General features: G+C 40.2%; 1 long non-coding RNA gene across 1 annotated transcript; it reads left to right on the top strand.

Moving 5' to 3' along the window:
* The first annotated feature begins 6 nt into the window (after positions 1-6).
* Positions 7-7,337, top strand: LOC107989038 (uncharacterized). Its single transcript, XR_001760545.2, has 7 exons — positions 7-452; positions 600-694; positions 2,702-2,802; positions 3,958-4,027; positions 4,200-4,357; positions 4,716-4,863; positions 7,153-7,337. It is a non-coding gene; the product is annotated as an uncharacterized LOC107989038 (long non-coding RNA).
* The last annotated feature ends 1,322 nt before the right edge of the window (positions 7,338-8,659 follow it).

The raw sequence follows: 8,659 nt of genomic DNA, 5'->3' as shown, positions 1-8,659 counted from the left end.
TGAACACTTTGATGTTCAGAAGTGTTGCCCTGCAGCAGATGCATCGACTCCTATCACCAACCACTATCGTGTAAACTTCCAAACTCTTCGGCGTTGCCTGCAGAACTTATTTTTTAGTTTACATCCAGAAGTGAATCCATCACTCTGTCCTTGAACAGGTTTGAAAAACTGTGAAACTTTTCCAAAATAATTTTTCACTTCTTACCAAACAGGTTTCATCGGACCACCACATCAACCAAGCAAGTAACAATACTGTAATAATTAGTGACACAGTACAATACTTTAGTGACAGATATGACATCATCTCATCCACTCTGCATTATACAGAATTAACAACTAAACTGTACAACATCCAGAGCTGCAGGGTTTGGTTTCCAGCTCAAAGCTCAAAGGTGCAGTACCTGTACTTGACCAGTGTCGCAGCACTGGTGTGGAATGAAGCTCCTGCAGAGGTCAGTATTTTACTCATTTTTTTATTTATTATTGACACTGATTTAAGTAAAGGTTTAAATGGTTGATTTACTTTTATGTAAATAAAAAATATTTCCTTGATGTTTTTTTTCTCACTCCTAGTTTCTGTCCCTTTACCTTTAAACCAGGTATGTCCAACGTCTGGCTCAGGTGGTGATTGTGGCCGCTTCATGCTCCGTCCACCTGGTCCCTGATGGAGACTGACAGCTAATGTCCCCATAATGTAAGTAGGTGTCAAACAATAAGTCACGGTTCACTGTTGTTAACGTAGATCAGTGGTTTCATAGTCGGAGGAGTTCTGAGTAAAGTGGGCGTCAAACGTCTCTGCCTTAAATCGATGCAGCAGACAGAACAAATGCCACATTTACATTATGTTCTTCATGTTCTGGCGTTTATCAGCGCCTCATTAAAGTCCAGCCTCCCACATTTTAATGGCTGATAATGCATGTACCAGCCAGCAGCGTGTTTGTGTCTAATTGTACCACGAATCGACCTGAAGTACTCCAGATGAAGCGCTCCTGACACCGCTATAATAAGCCGCAGCACAATCAGTCTGATGGCGACTGAAATATTCAAAGACAAATATTTCATTAGCACGTTTCCGAGACGGCAGGTAGCCTATGTTCTGGTGAATTTACTGTCGTCTTTTTATAGCTCCTAAACGCTCATTATTAATGCGCAGCATGACTGAAGAGGCTGATGCAGGATTAAGACTCATTAGCAATCCTATTTTTTAATCTCGCCGTTTCTCAGCAAGGAGAAATTAATTCCCCTTTAGAAAACGATAATGAGGTGTTTTATTCCGCTAATTTAATTTTTGTTTTTCATCCTCTCGGGTTAATTTTGTGGCATTTCAGATCGTCTGAAACCACAGCAGCTCAGGCTGCACACGCTCTGACCTCAGCTCTGGTCCCAGCCACTGTGAAGGCGATCATTTGACATTGTCTGGCTCAGGTCCGTGTGTGTGTGTGTGTGTGTGTGTGTTTTCCCTTCAGGCCGGCGTCAGTTTTATTCTAACGGTTATCTGTCATGAGGCCTCGCGGCTCAGCCTGGCGGCTCAGCAGAGCCTCTGCTGCACATTCTCCTCCCGCCTGTTGCCTAGTGATAGCCGGTCTCTGGCCCCGTCCTCAGAGCTCAGTGTGAGCGATGTTGTGAGGAAGCAGCGAAGGGCTGCACTTCCTCACATGAATGGACATGTGGGGGAGTTTCCACTCTGGTTGGCAAGGTTACACTGTGTGTCTGTTTGTTCCCGGCCTGCACTCGTGTGTTGTATAAGCAGCAGATCGGCTCTGGGGACCAGATAGTAATCAACTTCTCTTTATTTTCGAACACTTCGTCGACTCGTCTCGCCTGGAGGCAGATATGACAGCGATCTGTTATATGGAGTCATTCATCAGTGTCTTGTGAATAAAGGTCAAAGCACCTGAGGTCAGGTGTTTGTTAAAGGTCCCTGGTTAAAAACCAAAGTTAAATATGTATATACCATACACACAGGGGTCTGACTTTTTTGTTTGTTTGTTGAAACCATTCCTTCTGGTCATAAGTGGTACTGCACTGTTGCTGAAAGAAAACCAAATTCATACCAGCAGCCATGGTACAAAAACACAACTCTCTTTAGCTGTTGTCGTTGACACTTCTATATTATTTTCTGTTTATATGGTTCCATCCATCAAGGTTAGCAAATCAAAATGAGCTTTTCCTCCTTGGAGTTCTGTGTGTTCCAACTATTGGTCTTTTTTTATAAAGCTTCACTTTAATTTATAAATAATTCAATCATGAAAAATTAAGAAAAAAACACAAACAAAACAAAAACTCTACTTCCTGTGAACCGTTGAAGGGCTAGCAATCCAGTCGTTTTTCTGTAAAGGCAGCGGTCGTCAGCGCTGCTCTGCTGTTAAGGTAGAAATATTAGGACATTAATATGTAAATCCCATTTGCTTCACTGTGCTGAGGTCATCAGCGGTCAAGGATGTATATCAGTGTTCCATCATATTAACCAGTAAAAGAACAAATGTGTGAGAAGATAAAACTGACTGTTGAACTAGTCGGATTTTTATATGTATTTTTTTTCTTGTAAAACAGTAACAAACCTCTTCACTGCAGTCTTTAACAAACTTCATTTGATAACTTGATGAATCATCTTAGTCCCTGCTGTAATTAGCCATCAATCTCCTTCACTACCTGGATGCCTCTGCACTTGATGAATTATTGTCCCTCCTTCTTCTTGCAGTGCTCAAATGAACCCCGGCTGCCGTCGCCTTCAGCTCCGAGTCGCCCCGGGACGGGACAACACAACAGTGTCCACCAGTGACGGATGCTGCGTCGCTGACGGTATGGGAAGTATGGGAAGCACTGATGGCTTTTGGATGTGAAGATAAAAAAGATGGAGGGATGCTCCCACACCTCGCTTCATATCCCTCCATCTCTTTGTTGGGTAATCCTGCCCTACAGCGCCGCCGCTCTTCTGACTGCCAGGACGTTCTCAAAGGGCCGCGGCGTTAGAAGTGCTGCATTTCACGTCTCCGCCTAATCCTGTTTGGACCTTTGTTGTAGCCCGAGTAGTGATAAAGGAGATCATAATCACCACAGCCTGATGTCAGAGGATAAGGATGAATGGAGGCTACAGTACACACACACAGACACACACAGACACACACAGACACACACAGACACAAACAGACACAAACACAGACACAGACACAGAGTTCTGTACAGCTATTTCTGTCAGGACACTGCATTAACGTCCAAGCTGCTGGACAACCTTCAGCCAAACCTTATCTCAAAGGTTAAGGAAAAGCTTTAACAGCCTCACCTTAATCTTTACCAAACCAACATCACATCCTACCTTGGTATCCTCACCAAGGCTTCAGGAACAAGGGTAAGTTCTGATCCCACGAGGACCAGAGGTTCTGGAAAAACAGAGGCCTCAGGGATTTTACTGGAGAACGTCACATGACATGGTGTTTATGGAAAAAAACTCTGAATGTGTATATATATATATATATGTATTTATATATATATATATATATATATATATATATATATAAAATCTTAGCTGCACTGTTTCATCTCACCATCGGTTTCCTGGCTTTCGTTGAAGACCCCCGCTCTAGACCGTTTCGTTACCATCTCTATTGACTGTTATTTTTGATGTGGTGTTATTGGAAATCGCTGGTGTTTTGGGGCAGTTCCTGTTGGTATTTTGGCTCCTTTTTTTTATTGTTTTCCTTCTAGTTTATTTTTTCATGAGAGTTTTATTGACATCATAAATCAAGTGGTAAACAGCCTTGTTTTTTTTCCTGCTTTATACCAGATTATTTTCTGCTCTAAACTGCAGCAGGTTGATCCGGCAGCTGAAGCTGGTATCAGCCAATAATGCGAAACACATTCTGTGCATTAAAGAGTGGAGGTCAGCAGGTTCATGCAATTTCTCAAAGTTTGTATTTGACAAGTCTGACCTTATTCTCCTTTCCACTTGTCTTACAGTTAAAAAGTCAGCAGTTCTTCAAAGTTCCTGGATTGAAATGGCAGCTTCGTCAGAGACACGGGGGGAAATGTGAGTGGATTCATCACTCCTGCGTTTGATCACAGCTCAGCAGCCAACGAAATCACATCCTGGGTTTCCTAATGAGACGTGTCAGAGCCATTCTCCAGGACAATAATCCTGCATGAGAGAGCCGGAAGCTGGAATATCCATTCACCTTCTCTTTCCTCTTTTGTCAAACCAGGCATGGGTAATAAGACCCAGGTGAGCATGCAGCAAATCACATCAGATCAGGCTCTTTGTTCCTGATGGGATTCATGCTCCACTGACACTCAGGCAGTAACAAGAAGCTGACAACAGGAAATACAGCTGCAGTGGGACGGAGCCCCCTCAGGTCACATGGTACGTCACACTAAATATCATCATGCTATTGACCAATACAGTACCATAAAATATATATAAACATTATCTACTGTAGATATAGGGACACGTCCCCACTGGTTTTTCCTTTTGGTCTATTTATAACAGCCAATCTCAAACAGTGGTGCGCAGACCACTGAGAGTCCCTAAAGCCCCCTCAGCGGTCTGTGAGTCCTAAATATTTAGATCATTTGCGCCATTTTCCCTTAAATTAAAAGAGTTTCTCACACTTCATAAGCGACACCAAAGCCAATCAGATTAGTGTAACGTTGGATTTTGAAAATGTCTACTAGCGGAGAAATGCAGCTGCGTGATTTAACGTCTCATGTCTCTGACACAGATGGCAAAACGCTTCGTCCTGGTGCAGAGGATTCAGGTGCCTCCAGTGGTCCGACTGCAACAACAAGTGTTAGCATTATTGCAGCCTCCAGGTTGGAGTTGACTTCTCTCTTGAAGTGGCCTTAACCACATGGACCAGTTCATTACAGGTATTAACTCTACATTTATCAGCTCACTGGTCTGCCTTTCATAGTGAGACTCAGTTGAGTCTCGCTGCAAATGAACTGTAATGGCAACTCAGAACCTCTGAAATAATCACTAATGGCAGAACGTTGGTCTAACTGCCTCCATTAACAGGTTGTTTAACGCTGCACTTATTTAACTGCCTCCATTAACAGGTTGTTTAATGTGCACGCTGCACTTATGCCTCCTGAAGTGTAATCACAACTACATTTAAAGAAACTGGACTCCAATCTACTCCCATGATGGACAGTTGACTGTTACAAATTATTAGAAACTGATTTTTTTTTAGTCAAAGTTTTTTTTTCCTTAAATTTATTCATATCAAGAACCAAACTCTTTATAGCAACAGGAGCAGCGCAGAGGTGTAAAAAATGAATACAAATTGCACATAATTTGTTAAAGCAAATCCATTTTTTTTAATATTCAATAACAAAACATTTAAAAAAGAAACAGCAAAAGTGAAATAACATTTTTAGATTAAAGAAAATACAAAATATTTTAGAGAAGTAAAGATATGTGTTTGTTTCCTCATCACTTAGCGTTAGCACTAGCACTACTGCAACTTTAGCTCTAGTGTTAGCATCAGTTACAGAGCGGTTACTGCTATTAATTACTTCTCTATCATTGAAGTAAATAATTCAATTATTATTATTGTTCTGAAAGCCAGCATATATCTTTTTAATCTTCCTTTCTTTATTTTATTTTGTTTTAGAAAACGTTTTACCAATGCTTAAGGATGTTCACAGTTTCACTTTGTTTGAAGTGATAATAAGCTAACCCTGTGGCAGTAAATCAGGACAAACCTCTACAGTAATTGGTGATTATTTCGTTACACTTTTGGATTGTTTTGCACATTAATCACTTAACAGTGAAATACGCTCCCCCTCAGTTCAAGTCAACATCCTTAATGTGTTTATTTCTTTTTTTTTTTTAGCCAATGTGTGAACCTCAAAGGTAAAAACGATCTGATGTATTTTGGGAAACTCGACCTCTGCCCTCAGAGCTCGTTGTTTTATCGATGTGTTGTTTTATTACACTGTGGTATTTTTGATGAGTTTTTTGTATTTGTGAGTTTCTTTTTATTCTCTTGGGGCAATTCTATTCTAGAAAAGACAACACACACACACACACACACCAGGAAAGGTAAAAGTGTAAGATGGACAAAAACAAAACGAATCAGATATTGACTTTACCTGTGATTTAAAAGAAGAGAAGGAAAAACAAATCAATAAGAAGGCCAAAAGGTACAAGTCAGAGTTAATACCTAATTAAGTGTATATATTTATTTATATATATATATATAAAAGGAGATTACTCATTCTCCCAGAAAAGTCCATCTGAGTTCATTAACCCCTGACCCTTCATCTAAGCACATGACAAATGTAAGAGGTTGGTGGGGGTTTGGAGGATTTAGTGACATCATCACCCGGACCGTCAAAGGCGATCGAAGCAACAACCGTATTAAGATAAGAAGCACAAACGGATTTAAAGTAATGGAGATCTATGGAAAGTTTTTCGTTGACGTTGATCTGGGATTATTCTAGTTTAAGAAATAAATATAAATATAATTTAAATTTTTAATTTTTTAATTTTAATCCTGTAGGTTGACAGTACTATCTGACCTCTACTGTACTTCAACCTGGAAAGTATTTACTCAGAATGGATGTGGTTGATAAAAGTTTAACACATTTTGTGAATCACTATTGTCAAGAATATTTACAGTAATAGGGTTTCAGCATATGGTGTGTGTTTTTTTTAATGTCAGTAGATGATAACAACAACATTTACAAATAGCAGAAAGACGTGTAACTGAAGCAGTTGATTTTGTTAATAATAATATTATTTGTTTAGTATTGTATTATATTGTATTATTATTATTATTATTATTATTATTATTATTATTATTATTATTATTATTATTATTATTATTATTATTATTATTATTATTATTATTATTATTATTATTATTATTATTATTATTATTATTATTATTATTATTATTATTATTATTATTATTATTATTATTATTATTATTATTATTATTGGTTTATGAAATAATTTATGAAGTCTGTCTTACCAACCAAAAAACTGCAGTATCTGTGCCCAACCTCCAGGGGGTCGTGGACCAAATGTTACTGGCTTTAATTGACCCGTTAAATAAAAAGGCTTGGATTAATCATCCAATCACAACTAAGAGTTCTGCTGCGACGTTGACCGTACAGCAGTTCAACTGATCTGAGATCTGTGCGTTTCAGGAGTGACAGTGTGCTTTCTTCCTGTGGAGGATTAAAGAAGGAGCTCTGAGCTTCATGCTCCACCAGAGCCCACCTGCAGCACTGCTGTGTGTAGGTGGTGAGAGCGAGGCCGGGGGAGGATGCCAGCACACGCTGCTGAGGGAAGGGCACAAACGCTGACTCTCCAGCACCACCTGTCTCACTTGGGTAAGTGATGAGCACAAGGTGTGCTACGCTGTGCGCTCTCATTCATCTGCACCATGAGATGAGTAAGCAAATATACTGGCGCTGTCCTCCGGCGCTAATTACACAGTCGATTTTCCGCAACAGAAGACACAGTATGTGAAGTTTTTAGAAACAGATTTATAAGGTTCGCATGAATATGGAACAGAAAGTATTAACTGTTGTGATGTCGGAGAAATGCAGCAGCGTCCTCACATTTTTCTTGTTTAAGCAGCTGTGTATTTGTGTGTGTGTGTGTGTGTGTGTGTGTGTGTTGTGGGTACTTTCTTCACGCTGCCTGCCTCCGCCCACTGTGGCTTGGCGGGGAGATGATGCTGCCAACTGCTCTCCTACTGCAGAGGGCCACGTGCAGATCTCCAGCCTGACAAACCCGTCTGGAGCAGAGGTAGAACTCGGCCCACGGTGGGAAAGGAAAACCAAATGATTCCCCAGAGACTCCGACTTCATGGTGACTCCTCATGTGTTCCAAAGTCAAATCAGCCAACCAGCCTTCGAGAATTCCAAGACAGGGAGTGTCACCAGCTGACCGTCATATTATATTGATATAAATTAAATTAGTCAAAAAGTTCTGATTTGATGTGCTATTCTGTGTTAAGACACATCTGTTGACATGTGAAGTCATGAGCTGCGTTAAGATTCATCAGCATTTGTAACCCTGCAACCCCCCTCCCCCCCAAAAAAAATCTCTCGATTCTAACCAAACTTGAATCAAAATCTGTGGAAAATATCACATCCTTGCAGCAGGGTTTGATCTGGATCCATCTAAATACTTGTTCTTTTCCCAAAACTGAATGGACGTTTGAAAGGAAGTGTACTTTTAGTTCTCAGACGAGGCAAAGAAGCAGGTGACCTGGTGTAATAGGGGCTGTGTTTGTAGGAGGGCGCTATTTTGGTCGATTTTTCTTTTGCTTCTTTAAGAAAGGACCAAAATGTTAGGCTTCAGAAACTTCTGCTTTTAAGGTGGTAAAAGTGGTAACCCTGGTGATACTGGTCAGGATATCAGATCTGTTCAGGTTTATAAAAAAAATGTTCTCAGAAGCTACTGTATGTATTTTTAAATTATTTAAACAGTTCATGTCTTTTTGTAGCTGTTTTTTCTAAGTCACGCTCTCATTCATCAGTTATTGACTTTGTTGTCATTACAGGTGTTGGTCAATACCAGCAGCAGGATATGATCGCATGGGAAGAGAAGGGTTCCAGTTGGAACTGTGATGGAGGGAAATTCTAGAGAGTCACTCAAGTGCTGATTTAAACAGGTAAAAAGGACATAGCTAAGTATTTTAAG

The sequence above is a fragment of the Cynoglossus semilaevis genome, chromosome 9, assembly GCF_000523025.1.
Source record: "Cynoglossus semilaevis isolate Cse_v1.0 chromosome 9, Cse_v1.0, whole genome shotgun sequence".
NCBI classification, from domain to species: domain Eukaryota; kingdom Metazoa; phylum Chordata; class Actinopteri; order Pleuronectiformes; family Cynoglossidae; genus Cynoglossus; species Cynoglossus semilaevis.
The sequence above is the reverse complement of the archived record's forward strand: the minus strand, read 5'-3'. Positions and strand labels throughout refer to the sequence as shown.